The 24,660-nt window shown below is 66.9% G+C and overlaps 1 protein-coding gene across 4 annotated transcripts in view; it reads right to left on the bottom strand.

The window, feature by feature from the left end:
* Nucleotides 1-24,313, bottom strand: part of PTP4A3 (protein tyrosine phosphatase 4A3) — a 31,042-nt gene extending 6,729 nt beyond the window's left edge. Inside the window, exon 1 of one of the 4 annotated variants that reach the window (XM_045078199.1) lies at nt 24,226-24,313. The gene's annotated coding sequence lies outside the window, so the exon portion shown is untranslated. Of the gene's footprint in view, nt 1-1,672; nt 1,953-7,494; nt 7,577-8,757; nt 9,014-24,225 lie in introns of those variants that run through there. The other 3 variants (XM_004743631.3, XM_004743632.3, XM_004743630.3) reach the window with 3 other exon arrangements.
* Between the last annotated feature and the right edge of the window lie 347 nt (nt 24,314-24,660).

The raw sequence follows: 24,660 nt of genomic DNA, 5'->3' as shown, positions 1-24,660 counted from the left end.
GAATGTGGCCCCGGCCCCACCTACGGCTCTCTTACCTGCTCACCCGGCCGGCCCCTCTGTCCCCCAACCCACCACCTCTTACCTTTGTCCCCGCCCCAGCAGCCCCTTCTCCAGCTGCCCACCAGGCCAGGAGAGCCGTGGAGTCTCAGCCCCGGTGCTGGAAGCCCCCAAGGCCAGAGACCCCAGGTAAGAAGGGACCCGCTGCCCCAGGGTTCCTGGGCTCCGGGCAGGGGCCACACTTCACCCTCTGCCCAGTGCCACGGTCCTGGGAGGGCTCAATGGGGAGTGTCCCGGGAGGGAAAAGGCAGAGGAGCCCGTCCTGGTTCAGCCAGACCCTAAACCCGAGCCACCCCAGAGCAAGCTACAGCTCAGAGTGCGGGCGAGGAAAGCGACAGCCACAGGCGCTCCGAGCACCACACAAACACCAGTCCCTCCTGGGGCCGCAGAACGCTCCCGAGTGTGTGTGTGCATGGCTGTGTTTACCAGAAAGCAAGAGGAGCAAAGGCCCAAGGAAACCCCAGGACTGCAGACCTCTCCATGCAGGGCTGACCTGTCCCCTCACTGCCCACAGATGCCGGGCACTTCGGGGAGACCCCATGGGCAACAGCAGAGGGCCTCGCTCTGCTACCCAGTATCCCTGAACAGGTCCTCGGGGCTGAAGGCCACTGGGCAGGGAAGGGCCACAGGACTGTCCCCTGGAGCCTGCAGCTGCCCCTATCGGCAGGGGTGAGGGGTTAGACTGGCTGGGGGACAGGGAGCAGGATCCAGGCTAGAATGGGGTCAGGGTCTGGACCAAGGCTGGACCCACCCCAGGCTGGATCGGGGTCTTGCCACACACCCCACTTGTCTGTGCCGAGACTGGGCCTCCCACACCCAGATGGGAGCCAACAGCGATGCCTCACCCCTACTGACCCAAGTCCTCCCACGTGGCTCCACCACGCCCTACGGCCACCCCCCGAGAGGGGCCCTTCCTCCCCACCACACCCCCTCCGTGAGGCGCCAGGAACCCTGAGCAGGGCTGACCCCTGTTGGCCAGCAACCATCCCCCAGGCCCACTACCATGAGGCAAGAGCCCCACTTGTACACGATGCGGCCCCTCCAACCTGCCTGCCAGGGGTCCCCCAGCCCAGCGCCTGGGACCCCAGCCCAGCACGGAACCCTCTGCTGGGTCCAGAGCAGCCATCCTTTGGAAACCCCGTTAGGGTTTTCCTCCCTGTCTGCAGATGAGTGAACAGGCTGGGGAAAGGCAACAGGACCCTCTCCGGGCCCTGACCAGACAGACGCTTCCTGAAGCTCAAGTCTGGGAGGCAAGAACACCCCGCCCTCAGTCATGAGAGGGGGAATCCAGATTCAGAGGCTGCTGCCCGCATGCCGGGTCATGGCCTGCTGGACCCCACAGGGCTTCAGAGAGGGCCAGCCCCTCCCGACGCAGGTCCCTCGGTGATCTGGGAGACGCTGGAGCAGTGCGGCTCCGTGAGGTCCCGGGAGAGGTGAAGCAGAGCATGGGAGCGCAGTGAGCAGGACTGGGACCCGGCAGCTCCTGTGGGGCCTTGGGTGGGGCCACCACGTCCTGTGCTGTGTGAGCCCCCAGCTGCGTGGGGGCTGTTCCAGGGGTGCAGCCCCCTCCCCCGGCTGAGGCTGAGGTCCTCCCGGCACGCCCGCCCCAGCTCACCCCTGCTCGCTCACGTGCGCGCACACAGGCAGTCTGCCGCCGCCTCCATCCGCCCGGTGGGCCGGGCACGGGGGCGAGACCCAGAGTGTGGGGCGCACCGGCCCCCCTGGGATGCTCGGCAGCCCGGTGGCCGGGAACTATATATAGTGCCCGGGCATCACGTGGGCAGGATGACCGGTGCCCGGCAGGCCACCCGACTTCTTGTGGCTCCCACACCTGCCGCCTAAATATAACCGCAGCTGGGTCAGCGTGCGCAGCCAAACAAAGGGGCTGCGGAGGGCTGAGCAGGAGAGAGGAAGCGGCAGGAGGAAGGGGAAATGCAACAGCAGAGGGGAGGCGGCTGACCACCGCGGGGCGGGACCCTGCCTCCCAGGCGCCTGCCTCCTGCCTCTGCGCATCAGCGCAGGAAACCATCGGCCCTAGGCACACCCTCCCCAGCACCCTCTGGGGCTCCCGATGACCCCTGCCAGGAGGAGATCCCATAGCAGAGGGGGCCTACCCAGGGCTGGGTGCTGGGGGACCTCCGCACAGGCAAAGGCCTGCAGGACAAAGTCTCCATGGCAGAGGAGTAGAGGCTGCCAGAGAGAGGTGGGTTGGGGATGCCGAAGCCCACCGGCTGAGGGCCAGGCACCCCTCACCTGGCCTGCTCGACTCCTGCCCAGCTCTCCAGCCTCAGGCCGGAGGACTCCTGAGCACCTTCCTGTGTGTTTCTGTGTGCCCAACACCACACCTCACTGAACCCTCACCACCGCCGGGGAGCCCGCCATCCTCCTGCCCACCCCTCGCTGTGTGCACATGGGGAGACTGAGGCCCTGGGACTAAGAGCCCACACGGGGTCACCCAGGGAGCTGTCTCCACACCCCGCTCACCTTCACCAAGAGACCCTCTGCAATGCTCCCAGGTAGAGCCATCCCCAGGGTCTAGCCGACCCCAGCAGCAGGGTCCCGGCTTTGCCTCCTGGGAGCGCCATGTAAGGAAGGCAGTGCCCCCCAGAAGATGGGCGTCAAGAGTCAAGCCTGGCATCACAGTCAACACTGTGCCTGCTCTGGCCAGCCCGGGGGCCCTAGGAAGACAGGGGAGCAGGGCACACAAGCCCCAGCACACAGGGTCCCGGGAGGCCTTGCCTTGCTGGAAGGCGGCTCCGAGCCCAGCCAGCCAGCCTGGCCGCTGCAGTCGGCAGTCAGAGCCATAGGGCTGTGGGGAGCAGGGGTGTGCTGGCAGGGGCCCAGGCCAGAGCACAGCCCCCTCCAGGCTCATCCCCACACACGCACCCAGAAAGCATCAGCCATGGCGTGGCCCCTGCTGGACAGGCAGGCAGGAAGGAGCCCCGCAGGAGCCCCACACACAGGCCCACCCTCACCAGGCCACATGGTCTGCCCTTCAGCTCAAGGAACCCAAGGCAAGGGCTCCTATCCTCACGCCTCCATCTGGCACCAACGTGGGCGTCAAGCCAGGACTCCCATTTCAGGGCTCTTAGCTCCCCACTTCCAGCAGCACCTTCCTGAAGGCCATCTCTGGGCACTCGGCGCCCCCACCGCCACCAACCTCCCATCCCGACTGCTTTCAGAGGAGCTGTCCCCTCCGACGCTGCCTGCCGTGAACGAGACACCTTGGCCACATTGTACAGATAAAACACAACAGATCAGAGAGGCCACGTGACTCGCCCAAGTCGCCCAGCCAGGAAGCAGAAGAACCACGGTTGGGGCTGAGTTTTACTGAGCCGCAAAGACCTCTGCTCTTGCCGACTCTGGGCCTCTGGGATAAAGGGCCTCTGGGCAAGCCGCTTCCCCCGCCCCAGTCTGAATCCTCATTCGTACACAGTAAAAGTTGCCCATCGAGCTCTTTGACACTGCATCCAAAACATAGGGCACACCGTGCTGCTCAGGCTATAGACCTGAGCCCCGGCAACAGTGTCCCCCCCCCTTGCCCGGGGCACCCGCTCTGGCCACGCCTGGGGGGCACCTGCTGCAGCTGGCAAGACCCCAAGCCCTTCGGAGAAGTCTATTTTTATCAGAGCAGGAGCCGTTCCTGGAATCCTCCCAGAGCGAGCCCAAGTCCACACACAGTTGGGGGAGCAGTCGTGAGGCGGCCCAGCCCGCCCTGATCCCCTAGGAAACCCTCCCAGAGCCCTCCCGCCCCACACCCAGCAGCACTAAGGGTCAGCCCCGCCACGGCCAAGCACGGCGCCTCCCTTCCCTCCATCCCTGTCCTGTCCCCTCTCCCTCCAGCCACATGCCCTTTAGAGCAGTGTCCCAGCCCCAGGGAAGGCACGTCCCAAAGGAGGGACACGGAGGCTGTCGAGTCCACGCTGCCTCCGCACGGGGCCTGGCACCAGAAGGGCTCCCCACTTGTTTATGGAAGGAACAAATGACCCAACGTTCTGGGCAGAGGTCCAGATCTGGGAAACGTCCAGAACCCATCACGGGATCTCAGCCCCTGAGGTCCAGAGGGAACTCGAAGGTCACCTCCGCCACCCAGTCCCCCAGCTCGCACACCTCCAGGGACAGGGAGCTCACTACTCCTTGGCAGCACCTCTCTGCCTTCAGGCAGCTCCCTGAGTAATCGGGGCCCCCCTCCAGGGCCCGCTGAGTGCCCGCAGCTGGGATGGGCACCAGCGGGAGGAAGACTTCCAAGCAGATTAAGCCAGCGCAGCGGGTAGCCCCGAGGGCAGCCCCGCTGGAGGGTCAGGTGATCGGGGGAGGCTTTCCTGAAGCAGCCGGCCAGCGGGGAGCCCAGCGCGCTGCAGATGCCTGGAATCTCATCAGGGCTTGACTGGCTGCCCTGACTCCCCGGGCGACCTGGGGCCAGGGCTTGCCCTCTCTGGGGCACGTGGCCTCCGCTGCCGATGGAGACGCCACCAGGGAGGAAAGCTACCTTCCGAGCTGGTGCCAACTCCCAGCCAGCCACGGGGCACCCGGCTACGACCTGCAAGCAGAGCTGGGGGGAGCGGGCCTCGGTTTGCACTGGGGCGGGCACCTCTTCCGCCCGCCAGGATCTCGGAGTGGAGGCCTGCTCCGGAGAGCAGGCTCCCTGAACCATGGCGGCTGCCCCTTGGGCCCACTCAGGCCGCCTCGCCACACCTGTGGCTTTAAGGGTGCCCCGGGGGGGCGTGGTGCTGACTCCCCAAACCGAGCGCACCCCCCCCAAGGTCACCCTCGAGGGCTGTCAGCCACCAGCGCTACCGGGACAGGCCCCAGCTCCACCGGAGACCAACGGGCACGTGGGCGGGCACCTTGAGAGTGCGGGTAAGGCCACGGGACTCCCCACCAGCTGTCGTTAGTGGCAGATACAGCACGGCTGGGCGGGCCGCAGGGGTCTCCTGGACCCAATGGCCATCGGGAGCCAGCCAGGCCTAGCCTGAGCACCCCCCAGCCCGGACAGCACTCGCCCAGCAAGCACCAGAAGTAAAGGGCGCCTCTCCGAGCTGCTGTCCGCCTCACCCTGCCTCACCTGGCAGGGCCCGGGCCCTCCCCTCAGGGGCACCTGTGGCAGGGACACACAGGGCAGGAGGAGTGAGCACAGGAGGGACAGCAGGCACGGGTGCCAGCTGCACACAGGGCAGCACCAAGCTGGGACGGTCAGGGCCGGGACTCAGGCTCAGGGGTCGGGGTGCAGCCAGGCCTGTGACCAGACACGACGAGGCTTGCCTTGCTGGGGTGTCCAGAAGACAAAGGGACAGTACGAGATAAGGGCTAGAACCCCTGTGTGGCTGTGGGACAGTGCCCTGCTAGGGCACCTACCCTGCCCCCAGCCCCAGCAAGCCCCTCCTGATGGCCAGGCTGCCGGTGACACCCATGGTGACACATGGGCCACAGCATGTGGACTGCACCTCCCGGACAGCCCCCTCTGTCGGAAGCCCCACCTCCCGCCCAGCACCACCGACCAGGGCAGCACCACCACCCGAGCCCTGCACTGGCTCTGGGAGCCTTCGGCCACCTGTGTGCCCACTCCCGCTCCAGACCTCAGGACTCCCACCAAGCAGGAAGAACCAGGCGTGTGCAGCCCATTTACGAGTACCGAGCCCTCCCGCGCCCGGCACGGGGCTGAGCCCAGAGACGCGGGGAAAGCACGCTCCGGAGCAAGCCCCCCAGATGGGGCTGCCAGCCACCCCTCCGCCCCCTGCCCTGGGAAGCCACCTCCCAGACAGCCCCCACGGGTGCCCCACACGCAGGCAGCGCTCCTGAGCCAGGGGTCACCCCGCCCCTCACGGCACCCTGTGCCTCAGTTTCCTAAGCTGCCACATACAAGGGCATTTCCTGGCGCCATCTGTTCCCAGGCTGCCTGGGTCACAGCTGGGCCACCCTTGAGGCTGGTGAACCAGGGCTCCGGCTTCACCCTGCTAGCTCTCCTGCCAGCGGGAGCACTGCCTCCCCCCGACCCCCACACAGCAGCCGCCGCCCCCTGGGCCCTCCTGCACCCTGCCTTGACCATGCACTTCCTTCCACCACCCGCCCGCCCGGGGACCCCAGGCAGCCCGTTTCCTCAGCCTCCACTTCAGACTGCGAGGCGAGGGGTCATGGACCAGCGACCGCAGGCCCTTACTGTCCCTCATCTGCAAGGGAGAAGGACAGTGGCTGCCCTCCGGGGACGATGTCAGGAACACAGATTCTGTCCTGAGAAGCGCACAGACCAGGGATCCCACCCCAGAGCGTGGACCGCCCTTCCCTCCCCGATCTCGGGTCCTGTACCCCAAGACCCCCAGAGAGCTCAGGACCCCACCTGAGACACAAACTGGGGGACCCAGGGCTGCCCTTGAAGGACACCCACACACCCTGCTCCCCCATCAGGGGATGGAGATCCCGGGGGGTGTCCCTTCCTCTCCTCTAACCAGCCAGCCCGCTCTCCCCACCAGGGTGGGCATCGAGAGACACAGCGGGCAGCTCAGTGGGCACTTCCATGAGGGCACGTGCCACCGCCAGCCCCAGACCCAACCCGGGACCAGGAGCCCACATCCTCCACCCACCCACCTGGTGAGCACCCCAGTCCCCTTCGTCGAGACCTGGACATACAATGATGGCCCCACGCTGCTGCGGCTCATACACCGCCTGTGGCTCCCCATGGCCCCAAGCCAAGCTCTGACTTTCCAGCCTGACCCACTGGTCCCAGCCCTCCGACCCTCAGCTTACGAGTGGGAGGAGGCATGGGGCACCTGGGTGGATCAGTGGGTTAAAGCCTCTGCCTTCGGCTCAGGTCCTGGTCTCAGGGTCCTGGGATCGAGCCGCTTCGGGCTCTCTGCTCAGCGGGGAGCCTGCTTCCTCCTCTCTCTCCGCCTGCCTCTCTGCCTACTTGTGATCTCTGTCTGTCAAATAAATAAATAAAATCTTTAAAAAAAAAAGTGGGAGGAGGCAGAGGGGGGGCCTGTAGGATCCATGCCTCCAGTCACCCTCTCGTCTGTGTCCAGACGAGGCCCCCAGACTCTCCTCATCCCCCCCACCAGGAAGTCCTCCTGGATGCCCTCACTGCTGGGATTTTGCCCATTGAGTTTTCATTCCTATGTGTACCTACCCAGCATCCTCTCTGCTCCGGGCCCCATGCTGAGAGCACTGGGGCCAAGGGTGAGTGAACCCTCACGACCCGACCCTCAGGGAACCCACCATCTGGGGTGGGGGTCAGGCAATGGACTGCACAGACAGAAACAAGACTGGGAGTGGCTCTCGGGCACCGCGGCCTTTGGGCCGAGATGCGGGCCCCACCCTACGGACACGGCAAGGGTCCCCACCTGGGAAAGGCATCAGACTCGCCAGCACCTGTTCCTGCTGCCACTCTGGAAACCACTTCCCACCCCATGTCCCCATCACCCCCAGCTCTGCACACACCCCCACCTGAAGCCAAAGACCAGAACCCCATTTTCCACAGGGGCCGGACAGACGCGGAGCAGAGCTGCCAGAAGCCTGGCGTCCCACTGCTGAGCCCGGGGCTCCTCCTTCCCTTCCACCCGATGAATCACGGGAACTCCACCTGTGCGAGCCCGGGCCCAGGGCGGGTTTCGTAAACACGAGGCCTTCGTAGCAGCCAAAGTCATGCCCAGAGGCCCGGCTGCAAATACCACCCCCCCCGCCCCCCACTGCGTGCCCCAGGAGGGGCACCAGGCCCTCAACTCAGAGCCCAGCAGCTCCTGCTTTGCACACAATTGTGACCCAACCTAGAAAGCCACAGATACTTCCAAACGCCTCAAGGGGGGGTCACTCAAACCCAAGGCAGTGGCCAGTGCCGGTCTAATAAGGGCATCGACAGTTACCACCTGCAGAAAACCCGCTTTCAGGCTAAAGACTCTGGGGATCCAACAGACCCTAAGTGCCTCCGTTTACTAGCTGGGGAGGGGTCTCCGCAGCCCTGAAGTTCCACAGATCCCTGTTGTATCAGGGGGTTTAGCACCACCGCCGCCCCCGCCCCCGCCCCGCTCCAGGCTGCTGTAAAAACCAAAGGAGGAAGTGGGTCTGCAGGTGCCCCCCAGCCCCACCCCGAGCGACACAGCCTGTGGTCACAGTCAGCATCTCAGCAAGTGGCCAGGCCGAGCCCAGGACCCAGCAGCTGCCTGGCCAGAGGGTGAGCCCCCCAGCACCGCCAAGGACCCCTGATGACCAGGTGACCTCGGACGGGCCCCATCCACACCAGCTGTTATGGCCATGCTGTGACGACCCACGGGACCCCCTCTCACTCCCCTGCCAGCAATAAATCATCAACTATGTGAGCACTGTGTTCACAGTGGGGCCCTGCATATCCCTCCCCCGCTCCCCTGAGGGGGCAGAAGAGGCAGGCCGGGACATCCCCCCACAAATTGTTGCCCCTCCACAGTGCAGCCGACCAGCAGTTCCAGGGACCCTCCTCTGAGCCACGGGCCGGGCGCACAGCAATACGGGACAGCTCGGGCTCTGGAAGGAGAAGCGTCCATCCCTGGGCCACCCGCCCCTACTTCGACAGAGGAAGCTACTGAGGCTCCAGCTGACCTGAGTGTGAGCAGAAAGGCCTGGGAACCCCTGCCGCCCCGCTCTGAGGTCTGCCCCAGGGATGGCCACACCCAGGCCTCCGCCAGCCCCACCTTCCCCACCGGACCGAGGAGCTGCTGGGAGCCCGCGGTCACTCACCCGCCTTCCCGGTCCCGGAGTCCTGGGGCGCCGCGCCCCCGCCCAGCTTTATCCCCGCCCGGGCTGCCCGCCCTCCCGCGTCAAAGAAAGGCCCCTGATCGCCGGTAAACTGTGCCGGGAGGGAGGCGGGGGCACGCTGGGGCAGCCCCGAAGGATCGCGGCCAGCTTTTGGCTCCCACTGCACTCCCCCCTCCCAGGGCTGCCTGGAAGCAGGGGAGTGGGGCTGGGACAGGGATCTGAGGTTGAGGCGAGCACCCTGGTCCCAGGAAGCAGTGGGCAGGAGAGCCCCCTCCCCCACGGGGCCTGACTCTGGGCTGCAGGAGGCAGTCCCCAGGGCCCTGAATCCAAAGGCAGCCAGAGCAGGGGGAGGGGGGGAGGGAGGGGGCTGGAGGAGTGGGCGCAGAGCCAGCCTGGAGATCTCTCCAAGGCCCCGAAGCCCAGCCTGGCAGCCCAGCCTGGCAGCCGGCAGGGTGGAGGGTCAGGGGGACAGCCTGGGGCTCCCCAGTTCTCTGGCCTGTCTCTCCACTGCCTGCTGCAGGTTGGGAAGGGGGTTCCAGGACCCTTCCCTTGCTGAGGGGGCACTCAGTGCACCCCTACCTCCCCAACCCACCCACACAGAAACAACCTAGCCCTCTCTAGGCTGCCCCCAACCTCAGCAGCCCCCCAGGGCCCTCCCCAGACTGCTCTCGGGCTCCGGAGAGCTGCCCACGCTTCCCCAGGGCCCCCGCGGGCCCAGCCCTCAGGTCTTCCTGTTGTCCGTTTCCCCCACAAGGAAGCCAGGGACGCCGGCTAACAGGCCAGTGAGCCCACCACACCCCGGCCGGGGCCTCAAGGCCCCACAAAAACACCAAGGAAGGGAAGAAGAGGGAACCCCACCAGTGGGGGAGGGGTGCTCCTGTCCCTGAGGCCCAGGGTCACTTGTCCCTCCTCCCCCCAGGATGCTACCCTAGTGGGGATGGCACCAGGAAGGATGAAGCCCTCTCCCCAGACCCTGGATGGGGGTGGGGGTGGTAGCCCAGGCCAGCCCTGCCCGGAGAGGTCACCGACGTCCCTGCCCCGGCCTGCCCCCCGCCAGGTGAGCAGCAGGTGCAATTCCTCCCGAGCTGCAGCTGCGGGAACAGCCTCCACAGCTGGCCCCGGAAGGGCGGCCCCATTACCCCACCAGCCCGTCCCGACGTCGGCCCACAGACCGCTCCCCTCTCTGGTTCCCACCAGGCACCTGCCAGCTGCCCACCGGCCACCCCGCCCCAGACAGAGCCCCTTCCCAGTGGCCCAGGGCCCAGGCCTTGACCCATGCCTTGGCCAGGCCCCAGAGCCCTCCCTTAGCCACCCAGCTGGCCCGCTGGGTCTGCGGCAGCCTCGGCCAGGTGCTGTGACTCACACACCTGCCCCCAGGCCTTTGTCCCTGTCCCTGTCCCTGCCTGGGCCTCCATCTGGCGGCCCTCTTCCCTCCCACCTCTCCCAGCCCCACCGCATGAACCTCTCCCCACCCCCGCAGCCCTCCCTCCTCTCCTCACCCCCGCAGCCCTCCCTCCTCTCCTCACCCCCACAGCCCTCCCTCCTCTCCTCACCCCTGCAGCCCTCCCTCCACTGCCCCGCCCCTCTCTGGACCAGTCCCAGAGGCCATGTGCACCTTGGACCACCCCTGGAGGGCAGGGCCACGTCCAGCCCCCTTCAGATCTCCCCAAGGGAGGGTAGAGACTTCAGAGGGTCAGCGTCCACGAGTGGACCCCCAGGCCCGCTGAGGAGACAGGACGGCACAGGACGACCGGCCAAGCCAGAGGTTCAGCAGGACCTAGTGTGACTGAGAAGCCGTGTGGCAGCCCAGGGGCAGCTCTGTCAAGGCACACACAGTGGGTGTCCAGACCAGACGCCCGTGCCAAGAGGGTGGGGACCCCGTTCCCCTATGCCACCATGCCGCCCGGTGGCCCGCCACATCGTCTGTGTTCTCCAGTCCATACCCCATCTCCCACTAGGCCTGGAAGGACTCTGCCCAGACTCCCAAGTCAGACTACAGAAGTCTCACACGGCCAGGGACCTCGCACGGATGGGGAGACCCGGTGTCCTGCCTTAGTAACCAGAGGGTCAGAGCCCTCCCACTGTGGTCCCTGGGCCTATCACTGCCCCTCCCCGGGCCCCAGCCCGCCTGTCTTAGCAAGGACACAGCTGGACTCATCTGCGTGTCCGATATTGCCCCGTTGGTGAAAGGCAGGTTCCCAAGCATCCCCCCTCCCCACGGGGCCCCACCACGTGCACTGGCACACACAGTCAGGTGAGCCCCGGGAGGCTAGAAGCAGGGTTCTGCAGGCCCTGCTGCACCCCCCTGTCCCCAGGGGTCGTCTCCTGCCCTCAGCCTCCCCGCCTTGCAGAGCCTCAGTCCCGGAGGTCTGGTTATCTGGCAGCAGTTTCCAGCCTACAGCCCGTTACTCTGGAGTATACGGTGTTGGGTTGGGAATTCCTAGGCTCCGATTCTAACAGGACGAAGAGCTTCGAAAGCCTGCCCTAGCCTGCACCCACGGTCCCCAGTGCTTTCCCCCTGGGCCCCTCTGGGCTGGTGCCGACTCCTGGCACCATGCCCCCGAGCCTCCGGAATGGGCACGGCGTCCCAGAGGAGCCGGGAGCTTCACGGATTCGCTTGGCGCCAACGGCCCCTGAGAGGTCCTTGTACCCACCAAGTCCCCAGCTCAAGCCCCTGCCAGGAAGGCAGAGGCCCCAGGAGGCCCAGAGGAGGCCCCCGGTCCTTGCCGTCCTGAGAGCCCCGGGCCTCCCCAGTCGACCAACCAGGTGGAGCCCAACCACTCCCATGCCCCCCGCCACACACACACACACACACACACACACACACACGGACCCTCAACGGGCAAAAGGCACCTGGGGTCCTCAGAACCGGGGTGGTGGCATGGGCCTCCTGGATGGTCCATGGGGCCTCCCAGAGGAGGAAGTCTCTGCCCCCCGGAACCAGCTGGAGGCCCCACGGGGTGCGCCCTGGGATACCCCGACAGCTGAGAAAGTCCTCCGTGTGGCTGCCTGTGCCCCCACGCACACCTTTTCTCCTCCCTGGGCCTTTCGGTCGTCTGCACAACTTGGATATAACAGACCCTCTCAAGGGGGGAAAACAAGAGCTGCCCCCCAACATGCCCCCGGTGCCCACGGAGTTGTCCCGTGGCCTGGGGGGCAGGGGTGGGGCACCCCTGTGAGGGGAGGCTCCATTAAGGACACCCCCAGTACTGGGGGGCATTTGCTGCGCCCGCCTGAGTCCCCTCCCCCAGGAGGAGCGGCTCTGGCTCGTCCTCTGGCCCTGGACCATGCAAGGTCAGCATCCCCGAGGGGGATGAGAAGGAGGTCCTGGGGGAGATCTAGGGTGCCAGAAGACAGCTGGCACCAGACAGGCGGTCAGCCCCTCCCCCGCTGCACCTGCTGTGCCCCAGTCCCAACCAGGAGGCAGGATAGGACCCCCCGCACCCTCAGGGGAGGGGGCTCTGCCCACAGATGCAGCAGCCAGTCCCCTGTACCCGTGCAGCCACCCTGGACCCATGGCAGGACATGGCCAGCAGCTGCCCCAGAAGCCGGCGGCCCCCGGGGAACTGGCCCCTGCGGCATCCAGGCGTGCTAGCCGTTTCTGCTCACCGCCGCACCCGAAGCCCGGCCAGCAAAGGAGGCTGCGGCCCAGCTGGAACGTGGGTCCACGCACCGGCGCGGCTCGGCTCACCACCCCCACACACCCGAGGGGCGTGCCCAGGAGTGCAGAACAGGGGAAGGCTCCAGGACCCCTGCACACGCAGACCCCCCCCCACATTCATCCCCCACGCAGTGCTGAAGGAAGCCATCAGCCCTTTTCACAGATTAGGAAACTGAGGCTATGGCCATGCAGTCAGTGACTTGACTAGCCCGAGGCCACAGCTATGCGCAGCTGAGCCAGCCCAGGTGGGCACTACCGCTGTGTTTTCTCCTTAAAACAAGCCCTGATCCAAAAACCGAGGCCCGGCCCTCCAACAGATCTCAGGGCTCCCGGAAGCCCCGTCACCCATCGCCTCCATCCGTCACCAAGGCCCCCGCACCCCCCCCACCCAGCACACAGGCCGCCAGGGGTCAGGCGGGCGGGAAGGGGTCGCAAGATCACGGAGGTGGCCAGGGCTGCTGGCCAAGACCCTGGTGGACGCGCGTCAGAGGGGCCTTCAGGAGCCACGGGAAAGAGTTCTGACCTGGCCTCGGGAGGCCACATCCAAAATAACCGGCCCCACCGCCCCGGGAGGACTCTGCCGGGCGCACGTAGGCCTCACAGCCCTGGGCGCTGCCAAGCTGGGTGCGGAAGGTCATGGCTATTTCTGGGCCAGCCTGGCAGCGAGACACAGCCCCCCGGCACCCCCAGAGAACCTGCGCAAGAGGGGTAGGTGGCTGCATCCAGGACACACGCTAGAGGGGCCCGCAGACCCCCAGGGCAGTGGGGAGCCCTGCGCCGCTACTTTTCTCTTCCCGGCGCTGCCGCCGTCTCAGCTCCGTGTCAGCCCCGCCGGCATCTCCAGCGGTCGCCGGGTGCCGAGCCCCAGGCTGGATCCCTGGGTGGATGGAGAACCATGTCCCGTCTCTGAAACCACAGTGGCGCTTCCTGCTCTTCAGCAGCTCGAACCCTGAGCACACGCAGCCCAGGACGGCTCGACGACCCAGGCCCCCAGGGAAGCCAGCGTGACACCCACCATGCACAGCGCTGTGTCCACCCTGCAACGTCGCAACCTCGTGGGTGCCCGTGGCCGTCCCACCCGTGGGAGCCTGAGGCCCACGGAGCGCAGGAGACTCTGAGGCGGGGCCTCCCCGAACCCAGGCCCTGCGGGGTCTCTAGGGGCCCAGCAGGAGGGGCTCCCTCCCATCACCCCGACCCCAGTGTGGCTCTGCCCCACACCCTTGCTCAGGTCCTGACAGCTCCCAGAGGGTCTCTGTGCCTCAGTCTGTTCATCGGTAAGATGGGCTCGCTGGACGCTGTTCCTTCATGGAGCTGCTGGTGGCCGCTCTCCTGGGATCTGCAGGAACACTTCCCTTCCCAGCAGCCTTGCCTGAGCCCCTGGAATGATTCTTCTGTGCCAGACACCCAGGGGGACTCTGAGGGGACTCTAAGCCCCGTGGGAGGATCTGCATTCAGAATGGGGATTCCCCCAGGGGTTTCCTTGGGACACCGAAGGGGCTTTTTTTCCTGCAAAATGTCCCAGAGCCTTTATTCCTCAATAGATGCGATGGCCTGGGACGGGGGGGGCGGGGGCAGGGCAGCCGGCAGCACGTTTCCAGAAGGTTTTGGACGCCAGGCACCAGCAAAGACGGCCCCTCCCAGAACCTCAGCAACACACGGGGTTGGGTCAGCCCCATGCCCCAGTCCCAGCTGCGAGGGTGGGAGAGGCTCCCGGCCAGGTCTCCCTGCCTCCAGCTCCTCGGTGCGGCTCCCATCTCTGAGCCCGGCCGGTGGTCAGGGCGGGGACCGCCACACAGAGACGGAGGCGGAGCCCAGGCCAGGCCACCCTGAACCCCCAGCCCCTGGTCCTCTGCCCGGGGCCCCCACCTTGGTCAGGTGGAGGGATTAGCTCCGGGCTGTAGCCAGCCCCTGCTTTAAAGTGACCGAGCCCGCGTCCCGTCCGCTTCCCGCGACTGGCCCTTCAGCCGCTCCTCCAGGAGCTCCAGACAGGGCACGACCAGGGGTGCAGAGCCCGTGTGGGGCTGCACGGCCCCGAGCCCGCACCCAACTGTGCTCTGCAGACTCCCAGCAGTAGGAGCCCCACAGCAGTGCCCACCTCCCCACCCAGACAGGACGATCGGGAGTGGAGGGGACACAAAGCAGGGAGGGCAGGAGACTGCACAAGAAGAGAGACATGTCCGAAGCAGGCCCCACGCGCCACCAGACTCACCAACACCGGGCACTGCCCCGGGGGGAAGGCCGGCTCCACGCCGTGCTCCTGAGCTCACTGAGTGCCCGCCAGTCCTAGCACCGCTGCCCGCTCTTCTCTAAGCCCTGCCGGCCACCCCGGGGCAGAGCCGGGCTAATCCTATTTTGCAGACTTTAACTGAGAACCTGCGCAGGCCAGACTCTGCGGCGCGGGGAGCAGGCTCCATGGCTTTCCTGAGATAAAATTCATGGACTGTGACATTGGCCATTTTAACTATTTTAAACCAGACACTCGGGCGTTTTCTAGCATCTCCGTGGTGTTGTGTGATCATCACCACTACCTACGCCCAAAACATTTCCATCACCCCAACAAGCAGCCCCACACCTCTTGTGGACCTGCCCCGTCCCCACGGACACTCCCACCCCCGCCGCCCGCCCAGCTGCTGGCAGTCACTTGTCCACTTGGGAGCACATCTCCACGGACCTGCCACGTCCATAAAATCACACACCACGTGGCCTTGGGGGTGTGGCTCCCCGATCTCCACATCACGCTTCCGAGGGTCAAGCGTGTTGTCCCGGGGTCAGGGCTGCACCCCTTTATTGGCTCCCCTACGTGGAGACCATGCTCAGCTCACGAACAGCTGGGTCACTTGCGGGTCTGTCCCCCCGACCCCCACAGGGACTGTACGCTGTCCAGACAGCAAGGCTGGACACCCACAATCACCCGTGCTTCCAGGACCCAGGGGTACCGCAGAGGCAGGGGGCTTACCCTCTCCCCAGCAGAACGAGTGGGGTCCCTCGTGCACCCAAGTGTGAGAAAAAACCCAGGGAGGGGCAGACAGGGTATGGGGGGTGGCAGGGCCTGGGGGGGTCCAGTCAGGAGGGTGGGCGTGGCAGCACAGGGGCGAGGGGTGGTGGGGAGCACCTGGGCAGTCCCCTCCTGGGTCCAGCAGGGGCGCAGTGGGCTGTGGAGGGCGCTGAGCAGGCCGGGGAGGGACAGAAGGCCCAGCAGCCAGCCAGGTAAAAGGGGGCCCTGCGGGGTCCCCGGGATTCGTCACAGCATCTTCAAAAGCTACAGACACAGCCACCGCGCGTCGAGTGAGCACAGCCCGCAGGTTCGTTCGTTCTGGAGGCAAGGCTGGTTCAGAGGCGAACCCCAGCCGGCAGCAGCACCAGGACAGGAGGGGAGAGAAGAGACGAGCGACACTCTACGGGGCGACACCACCCGGCCCCGTGCGACGGCCCCCGTGTCGGCCAGCCACACACAGCCTGTGCGGGTGGGCCTGCCCACACCAGCAGCTGGACCACACCCCGCAGGACAGCGAAGGACACGCTGGCCCCCTCGAGTCTTGAGAGCTCCCCCTGAGAAGGGCAAATGGGCTGGGGGTCAGGCGGAGGGCACGGCCCGAGGGAAGGCCAGGAGGGCGGGAGCAGAAAGGTGGTGACCCAGGCTGCCGGGGAAGCGCAGGAAATGCCCCCCGGGGAAGGCAGACCCTGGCGGGCCCCCATTCTCAGAATCACTGCAGGGCAGCGGCGGGGAGGGGCAGGTCTTTGCAACCCCAGATCGAGGGGTGTCACAGAATCAAGCACAAGAGGAGGAAACAGAAACTCCCCAGAACCCCCAACAGGGGCAGGAGAGGCCACATGGAGTGACAAGTGAGACAGCAGTGCCTGGGACCCCTGAGGTCACCGAGAGTTTGGGGAGCGTCTGCCCAGAGACAGCCGCCACCCTGGCGTCCTGGGTACCCTGACCCGCACTCCCTACCTGGTGTCACCCCGCTGACACGGTCCTTCAGGGTTGAAGCCCCTGATGACACCCACGCCACTTCGAAGGAAACGCCCAAGTCCCCTCGCCCCCGTGGGCCCCACCACCGGCTGCTGTCCCCCCACACCCCTCCTCGCTCTGCTCTGGCCTCACCCGCCCTCCTGTTGTCCCGACGACGTGCCATGTACGGTCTCGCCTCCAGTCCTTTGCCCTTGCCGTGCCCTGGGCCAGGCGCTCTCTGTCCCCAGAGCATCCTGTCCTGTCGCCGGGCCTTGGCCTCCCCTCTGGGACTCCCTCCTGGCTCCACCTGCCCGTCCCAACCCCACCTCCTCGAAGGCCCCGTCCGTCACCGGCTCACAGACACTGGGCTCCGGGTGGACGCCGTCCACGGTTGTGCTCTGGGGCCAAGGGAGCTCGTAGAGAAAAAAGCTCATGGCAGGCAAGACCACAAAGTTGGCCACAGCAACCTGGCAGGGACCCTGGGGCCAGGCGCCCACAAATCATAGCACCAGCAACCGAGAGGCTCTCAGCCATCAAGGAGCCCTGCCCAAGCAGATCGCCCCACACATCTAGAATCTTCTACCCTTGATGCAGGGGCCACGCGGAGCCCCTGCAGAAGGGGAGGTAAGTGGAGAGCCCCACCTTGCCCTGCACCGTCAACAGAGTGTGCTGTACCCAGGAAGGAACAGCATGGAGAGCTGAGGCCAGCCCCGTCCCCAGGCCAGCCTCCCCAGGTTCTGGACTCCTGGCCCAGCGCCCCCTCCTCCCAGTAGCCGTCCAAGCTTCTCCCACTGTAAGGGCCTCTCAGCAGGCCCCAGGACCCCGGCCCCCACCTCCACAGCCTCCCTCAGGCCTGGGCACACACGCCGCAAACCATCTTTTATACACTTTTTAGTACCTCGGCACACGGGAGGGGGTGAGGCCAGCAACGCTCAGACCCGGGGGCAGCCCGGGCTCTACAAACCGGCTGCCCACACCGGAGGGCAGCTGTGGGGCTAGGTCACAGACTAGTGGGCCTGGTGTGCAGGAGGCACTCGGGAACAGCCGGTGACCCTCCTGGGACAGGCCCACGACCGCCTGTCCTCAGCCCACGGGCGCCGCTGGAACATCCCGCCTCGCCCAGGACCGGCTGACGGCCACGCCTCCCCGCCGTGGTGCTCCTGGAGCCCAGAGCCCGCCCAGAGCCCCGGTTCTCACGCTCACTTCCTCACGGGAAGGGAAGGGTCGGGGAGACGCTCACCCTGCCTGCAAGACCCCAGGACAGAGCCTGCCGAGGCAGAGGGCGGGGGGCGGGGGCGGGGGGGAACGCAGTGAGAGCGCAGGGGAGACAGGAAGAAACCAGGCGGGGGTGCCCCTTGCTCCCCATGGCAGGCCAGGCAGGGCCACCGGACCCCCAGCCCACCAGGCTCCTCCTGAAGGCGGGAGGCCGGGCGGGCACAAGGCGGCCAAGGGCCCGCTGGGGTCAGCGTCCTTCCTCAGGCTGGGCAGGCCCAGCTGGCAGTGGCCGTGGGAACTGTCCCCAGGCCCAGCCAGCCACACTCAGGCCAGGCAGTGGGCACGTCCCAAGGGGCGGAAGCCCAGACCCTGATCCTGCTGGAGGCATGTCCAGACCTGCCGGCTGACCCAAGGGTCTCGAAGGGGAGGGTGAGGAGAACAGGGTCTTGGGCCGCCCCCACCACTACAGTCACCATCCAGCCCCCAGACCCTGCCCACCCTCTGCTTCCCCTCCCAACAGCCACCCCCTTAGCCACGCTCCCAGAGGCCACAGCCTCCACCTGCACCCCGCACCCCTGTCTCCTGGGTTAGGGGCCCCTCCTGCGGCTCCCTCCACCCCACCCCTCCCCAACCAGCTCAGAGCCCGCCCCAGGACTGAGGCTGGGACTTCGTGGGCCACAGCCATGCTGGGCCTCATCTGAGGCCCGTGGAGGGGGAAGGGTAGCAAACAGGCTGGACGGACAGACGGACACACTTGATAGACAGCTCCACCCGCACTCCAGCCCACGTGCCGCAGGGGGCCTGGGAGCCCCCAGCTCCGCCCCAGTCCATCCCTGCCCCCTACACTCCACCGGGGACCAGTCCATCCCTGCCCCCTACACTCCACCGGGGACCCCCGGCCACTGGCTGTCCTCACAGGCCTGGGGGCCCCTCGGGACGGCCCTTCCGGTGACTTCCTGCCAGGGAGGCTGGGGGGAGGGAAGCAAGGCCTCCAGCTGGCTTCCTGCGGCTGCCCGGCCGTGGGAACACCCCAGCCGCCGAGGTCTAGGAAGAGCGGTGCGGGGGCGGGGGAGGCTGTGTCACCCATCAGCAGGGCACGCACTGTGCGCCTCGGGCTGCCCGGACCCACTGCCCGTCTTACGTTTCCCAACATCCCCACGAAAGGGGTTCCTACCCCCGTTTACAGAGGGGGAAACTGAGGCACGGGTGGGTGAGTTCCACCAAAGGCCTGAGGCAGGACCTCCTCTCTGCCCCTGTCAGGCTCTCACCCCACCGCGGAGTGGGGGGCGGCAGGCCATCCCAGCCACGCCTCAGAGCTAAGGAAAAGCCAGAGAGGGGAGCGCAAGCTGGTGGCTGTGCCGGAATGGGGTCCGCTCCCCACACCCCACACACACAAGGAGCTCCGCGTCTGTAAATGAGGGACCGACAGTCCTGGCTCCACGCCACTCTGCAAGGACCACACAAGCCCCGCCAAGGCCACCTTCCCTCCCAGCACACCTCCCACACTGCTGCCCTGAGCAGGGTCCTCCAACCCACACACGCAGCCCCCACCTGGGGAAGCGGCTGGCTGTGAGGAGGCCCCAGAGTGTGGCTGACGACGCAGCTGCCCCAGCGACTTGGCTAACTCCGGCCCGAGCCCCTCCCTCCTACTGTGATGCCCGCATCCTTCATGCCCCGGGCCAGATGCTGCCTCCTCCCAGAAGCTCACCTGGACTTCTACCTACCTACCTTCTATCTACCACAGCCTCAGACTCGGAGGGTCACACGCTCTAGGAAAGCCGCTGCTGTCCTGCTCACCCACACTCCCAGGGTCAGGGCCACCTCTCTCTGCCGTCACCCATTCCCCACCAGGGGCCAGTGCAGGCCTGGGCAGCCCCTCACAGGGCACAGGGAGGCGGAAGTGAGGCCAGGCCAGTAGCTTCCAGCCGACATCACAGCCGCCGAGATGGAGGTGATGGGCGTGGGCGCTGACTAACATGCTCGGGTCCATCCAGACCCAGAGACCTGGGTCCATGGGGACCATCAGGAAAGCGGCCCGTTTCAAGTGAGATGCAGAGCGGTCAGCTCCCACGAAGTCAAGCTGAGATGCCCAGGAGCTCGGAGCCCACCGCCATCAGAGATTGCCTGGGCTGTGTGGGTTTTTATACGGAACATCACAACATCTGGATTAAATCACAATGATGCAGTCAGGGACCTGTTCGAGTGTCACCCCTCCCCAGACGTGAGCCCCAGGGCAGGTGGTGCTATCTCGGCCCACCCCGCCCAGGCGCCGAGAGCCCAGCATGCCAGCTGAAGAAGCCAAGGCACCAACAGCCGCGCTTCCCCAGGTCCCAGGCCCCTGGCGAGGGCGAGCGGAGAGCCGGGCGAGACCCAGTCGCACAGAGCAGACGCGGGGCAGGAAGCAGCAGCAAGGCTCGGGCGGCTGGAGCTTCCCCCCCAAGGCCTGACCTCCCATCCAGTCTGCTGCAAGGTCCACAGTGTGCTCCAAGCACCCCATTCTCCAGACAAGAACACTGAGGCTCAAGAAGCCCAGAGGCAGGCGCGGGTCACCAGAGAGACCAGCAGAGCTGGGACCAGGGCTCTGGGCTCCTCCAAACCATGCGGAGGGGAGGAGAGGACAGCGAGACGACCGTGGAGCGCCCCAGGCACCCCCAGACAGCCCCTGAGTTCCACGCGGCCATTCCCAGCAGACGGGCCACTGGGCAGCCAGCCAGAGAGCAGCCCGAGAGGAGCGGCGCGGCTGAGCACGGCAGGGAGATGAAAGCAGGGAGATGTTTGCTTTGGCAGGCCCTGGTCTGGGCCAGAGCGTGAGGAGGGAGCTGGGGTCCCCACACCAGCAGATGATGGGGGGCACCATCAGGAGCGCCCTCTGGGGGCGGGGCGACACAGAAGAGGTCAAGCCCACCACGTGTAGCCACGGGGCAGGGATGGGACAGGCAGGCAGCGGGGGAACCCGGGGCGGGTGGCCGGAGGGGAATCCTCGGCGCCCTCCCGCACCTCTTCCGGGAAGCCTGAGTCACAAGAGGGGCCGCCGGGCCGGGAGAGCGGCTGGGAGCACCAGTCCCCATGGGAAGGGGACAGGGCAGGGCCGCCTGCCTGTCAGCCCGCCTCCACCGGCTGGGCCAGCCCCGGCTTTGGGGTCTCTGCGGCCACAGAGGCCGTGGGAACGGGCTCCTGCCGCTCCCGGGAAGGGCTGTGGGGACGGTGGAGCTGGAGAAGGCAGATCGGAGCCCCCCTGTCTGCGGAAACTGAGAGCCCTAAGGAGAACCAGAACTGGCCCGAAGCCCGTGACCTGTCCTGGACTACGTGTGCTCCGGTAGCCATGCCTGGACACTGCAGAGGCCTGCGGCAGCACGTCTCCTGACATCCTGGGCTCAGAGCCCCATCCCAGCACATCAGTGCCCCGCTAAGCACTCAAGACCCCAGACTCCCTACGGTGGGAGCCGTCCTCCCGATGCTCCCACTTCTGGGACCATATCCCAGGGAAGTCGGACCCTCGAGGCTCCGCTCCACCCCACCACCCCTGCTCTAGAACACTCCGCGGCTCCCCCGAACCTGAGCGAGGCCAGTTCCCTACCTTCCGTCTGCCCACACCAGCAACAGTGCCTGCTCGGGGCACCAGACGTCCTGAGGGACACGTGTGCTGCCCCCCAAAGAGCACCTAGGGACCCGGGGTGATGACCCACTGACAGACCCTGATCGGGTCCAGCCCTCATGTGTTGGGAGATTATGGCACTGACGCCCACCCCAAGGGTCACCCAGAAGGAGAGTGGGGCCCTGAAGCCAACTTCCCAGCCCAGCCCCTCCCCCAGCAGACACTTCCTGAGCATGGGACGCAGGCCCTCCCCGCTGCTGGCTTGTGGTGACGTTCCACGGTCCTGCCTCCATGCAAGACCCCACCGCGCTCAGGCCAGGCACCCAGGATGAGCACCGTAATGGCGGCGGCCAGAAGACCCAGGACAGAGGGGTCGGCAGTGTTGGAGGCCTGGGGACCTCCCGCGGGAGATGGGCCTGGCGGGCATAGGTCTGACAGCTGACACCGGCCCTTCCTGGGTCCCCCTCCCCACCACCTGCCAGCCCTCACCCCTATCCAATGTCTTCCTAGCACATCTGCGAGCGTCACCCTGCGCGGGTGACCTCCAGCTTGGGCAGTCCGGCTCACAGCCTCTCGGGGCCAGGCTCACAGTAGGCTCCCCAGTTTGCTGGCCCAGGGAGACAGGAAGGCCTGACTGGCTGCTTTGACCCGGATCCCAAACCACCCGGGGACCCTAAAGGTGCCGGCCCTGTGGAGGGGCACCCCCGGGTAATGAGATCCTGCCCCCCACGGGTGAGGTGATGAGAACCCTCCTACCCCTGACAAGAAGACCCAGGGTCCAGGTCGGAAGGAGGGAAGTGGTGTTCCCCACACACCTTCTGACTGCCAGGGTGCGGTCCACCCACATGACTGACCCCACACCTCTTTGCTCCCATTCTACAGATGCAGAAACTGAGGGCCGAGGCAATGATTCCTGGGAAGAAACTAAATCCAGGCCCTCCTGATTAGCTCCGCCTTCTCTGTTGTACCTGCCGGCCCTGGGAAAAGCCCCGAGGGGCAGTACAGCATAGCGGGGACTCCAGGGAGCAGGTGACAGCAGCAAGGGAGGCCGGGTGGAGGCAGGATGCCAGGCAGCTGGTGGGGAGGCCATCCCAGACGGAGGGCACAGGCTAGGGCCGGGCAGCGGGGAGAAGCCCCGGTGCACTGTGTGGTGACTGCCTACAGTGAGGTTCAAGGTTTCTGGGAAACCATCAGCCATCGCTGGAACCACAGCCCCAGCCGCTCCCGGCTCTGCCCCTCCAGCCAAACGCTGCCTGGACATGCCCGTGCCCTTTCTCCTTGACCTCTTGCTCGGGTCCACCAGCCAGTGAGGCACAGTGTCCCCATCTGGATGTGAGCCCCCAAGGCCCCTAGCACAGGCCTGTGTGCTGCCAGTGCACCCCACTGGGGAGCAGGGCGGGCTCACAGCAGCTTGGCCAAGGCCGATGGTGCGCACCTCTTCCCAGCCACGTGGGCAGGAAGTCAAGCTGGCACGCAGGAGACAGAGGAGACTCGCTGGGGCCCCCAGCCCCATCCCGGAGGTCAGGGAAGGTGTCCCGGAGGACAGCAAGGGCAAGGAGGGGCCGGCAAGCCAAGGAGACAGCCTGGAGGCCCCATCTGCTCACCACCGGCATCTTCCTCCACCACCCTGAGCACTCGGACAGGGGCACACGCCCTGCCCTGTCCCCCTCCAGCCAGTGGAGTCCTGAGGCTCACCCCCGACACCCACCCGATCCCAGCACGGGGCCTGGCACAGAGTAAGTGCACAGAGTAATTACGGGGTGCAGTGATCGTCCTAGGGACACTTGAGGGGCAGCCTCTCTCCCTGAAGAGCGGCCGGGAGGGGGGCCCGTGGAGACACACCCATGCCGGCCTCAGGCCCAGACTCAGCCTCTCCCGTTGCCTCCTTACAGCAGCCTGCAGGGTGGGCCAAACAGCACCCACTTCACAGATGGGCAAACCAAGGCCCTGGTTAGATCTGCAGGGGAAATGGACCTGACTCCACCGCACTGGGCCTCAGTCTCCTCATCTGAGAAATGGGGTTAATAACCTCACGGGAGGACATGAGGTCACCTGCACGGAGCTCTGAAGAGGCCGCTGGGCAAGAAGAGCACAGGTCCCCTCCACGGACCCCATCTGGTCCCCACCCCCGGGCTGCTCTGGTCCGAACCCATTATCAGGTGCGGAGCTGACCACAGAGCCCGCAGGCCAGGAGACGAGGCGCAGGGCCTGGCGAAGAGGCTGGGGTGGCCACGGGCACTGTGACCTGCTGGCCTGGACCCCCTGCCACCCTCAGGCCCGCTCTCCCAGAGCCAACGGGCCAGGCGCCGGCCTGAGAGGTCACCACACCACACAGGGGCTGCGCTCTGCCGGCTCGCAGCTGGCCACACCGCCGGTCCCAGCAGCAGCTGCCCAGCCGAGCCCCAGGCGCGCGCGCGGAGCCACCTGTGAAATCCCTGCGACACTGGCGCCAGGCTGCCGGCGCGGCTCCGCAGCGGGGCCAGGGCTCGGCGAGGCACTGCCAGGCTACCAGCCCCGGCAAGGGTCTGGGCCGGGCCGCAGAGCTCAGCCTCCGGGAACATGGGCTGGGGACGTCGGCTGCCCTCCCCGTCCTACCGCAGGACAGGGAAACCCCTGGGGTTCTGAGAAGACCAGGTCCCCCGGGACCACGCCGATGAGGAAGCAGAGTAGGGACCGGGGCCGCACCAGAACCCCGAGCCGCAACTTCGGGAGGACGACCTGCGGACGGGGTCACGCGCCCCCCCAGACACGGGAGCCGGCTCAGCTCTTCCGGCCGGGGTCGTCCCGCTGCACGCCCCCGGGGAAGGGGGGAACGACGGGCTGGGCCCCGAGCCCGGCCTCCAGCGCCCTGCACGTGGCCGCGCCCAGGCCCGCGTTCCCGCAGCAGCAGCAGCAGCGGCGGCCAAGCCAGGCCGCGGGGTCCCGGGACGCGCCCAGCGCAAGAGGCGGCCGCGCTCCGCCTGCGCGCCCACGGCCCCACGCGCCCGCGCCGCGCGCCCACGCCGAGCGGGCGCCGAGGAGACTGACCTGGCGGTCCCGGCGCCGGCTCGACGGGCGGAGGCAGGGGGCGCGCGTGCACGTGGGCCGGCGCGCGCAAGCGCGACCCCGGCCCCGGGAGCGCGGGCCGCGCCGTCGGGTCACGTGGGCGGCGCGGCCCAATGGGAACGCTCCCCACGCTGCAGTCGCGCGCGCGCGCGCGCGCCCGGGAGGCCCCGCCCAGACGGAAAGGGGCGTGGCCATGGGGGCGGTCCGGGGTCTGACCTTGGCCCCTGGCGGGGGCAGGCTACCAAAGGCTGGGAGTGCGGATGTACTGCGGCTCCTTTGAGCCCCCGGGGGAGGATGGACGGGCAGTGTGGACGGAGGGGGAGGGGCCCCGAGCTCGGGAGAGGTCCGGAGGCCAACAGTTTTACGAAACTTAAGGTGCCTCGACTTACCCACTTGTCCATGGGGCTGAGCCCCAGA

Source organism: Mustela putorius, unplaced genomic scaffold, assembly GCF_011764305.1.
Source record: "Mustela putorius furo isolate JIRA1106 unplaced genomic scaffold, ASM1176430v1.1 tig00000228_pilon_pilon_pilon, whole genome shotgun sequence".
Lineage (NCBI taxonomy): Eukaryota > Metazoa > Chordata > Mammalia > Carnivora > Mustelidae > Mustela > Mustela putorius.
The sequence above is the reverse complement of the archived record's forward strand: the minus strand, read 5'-3'. Positions and strand labels throughout refer to the sequence as shown.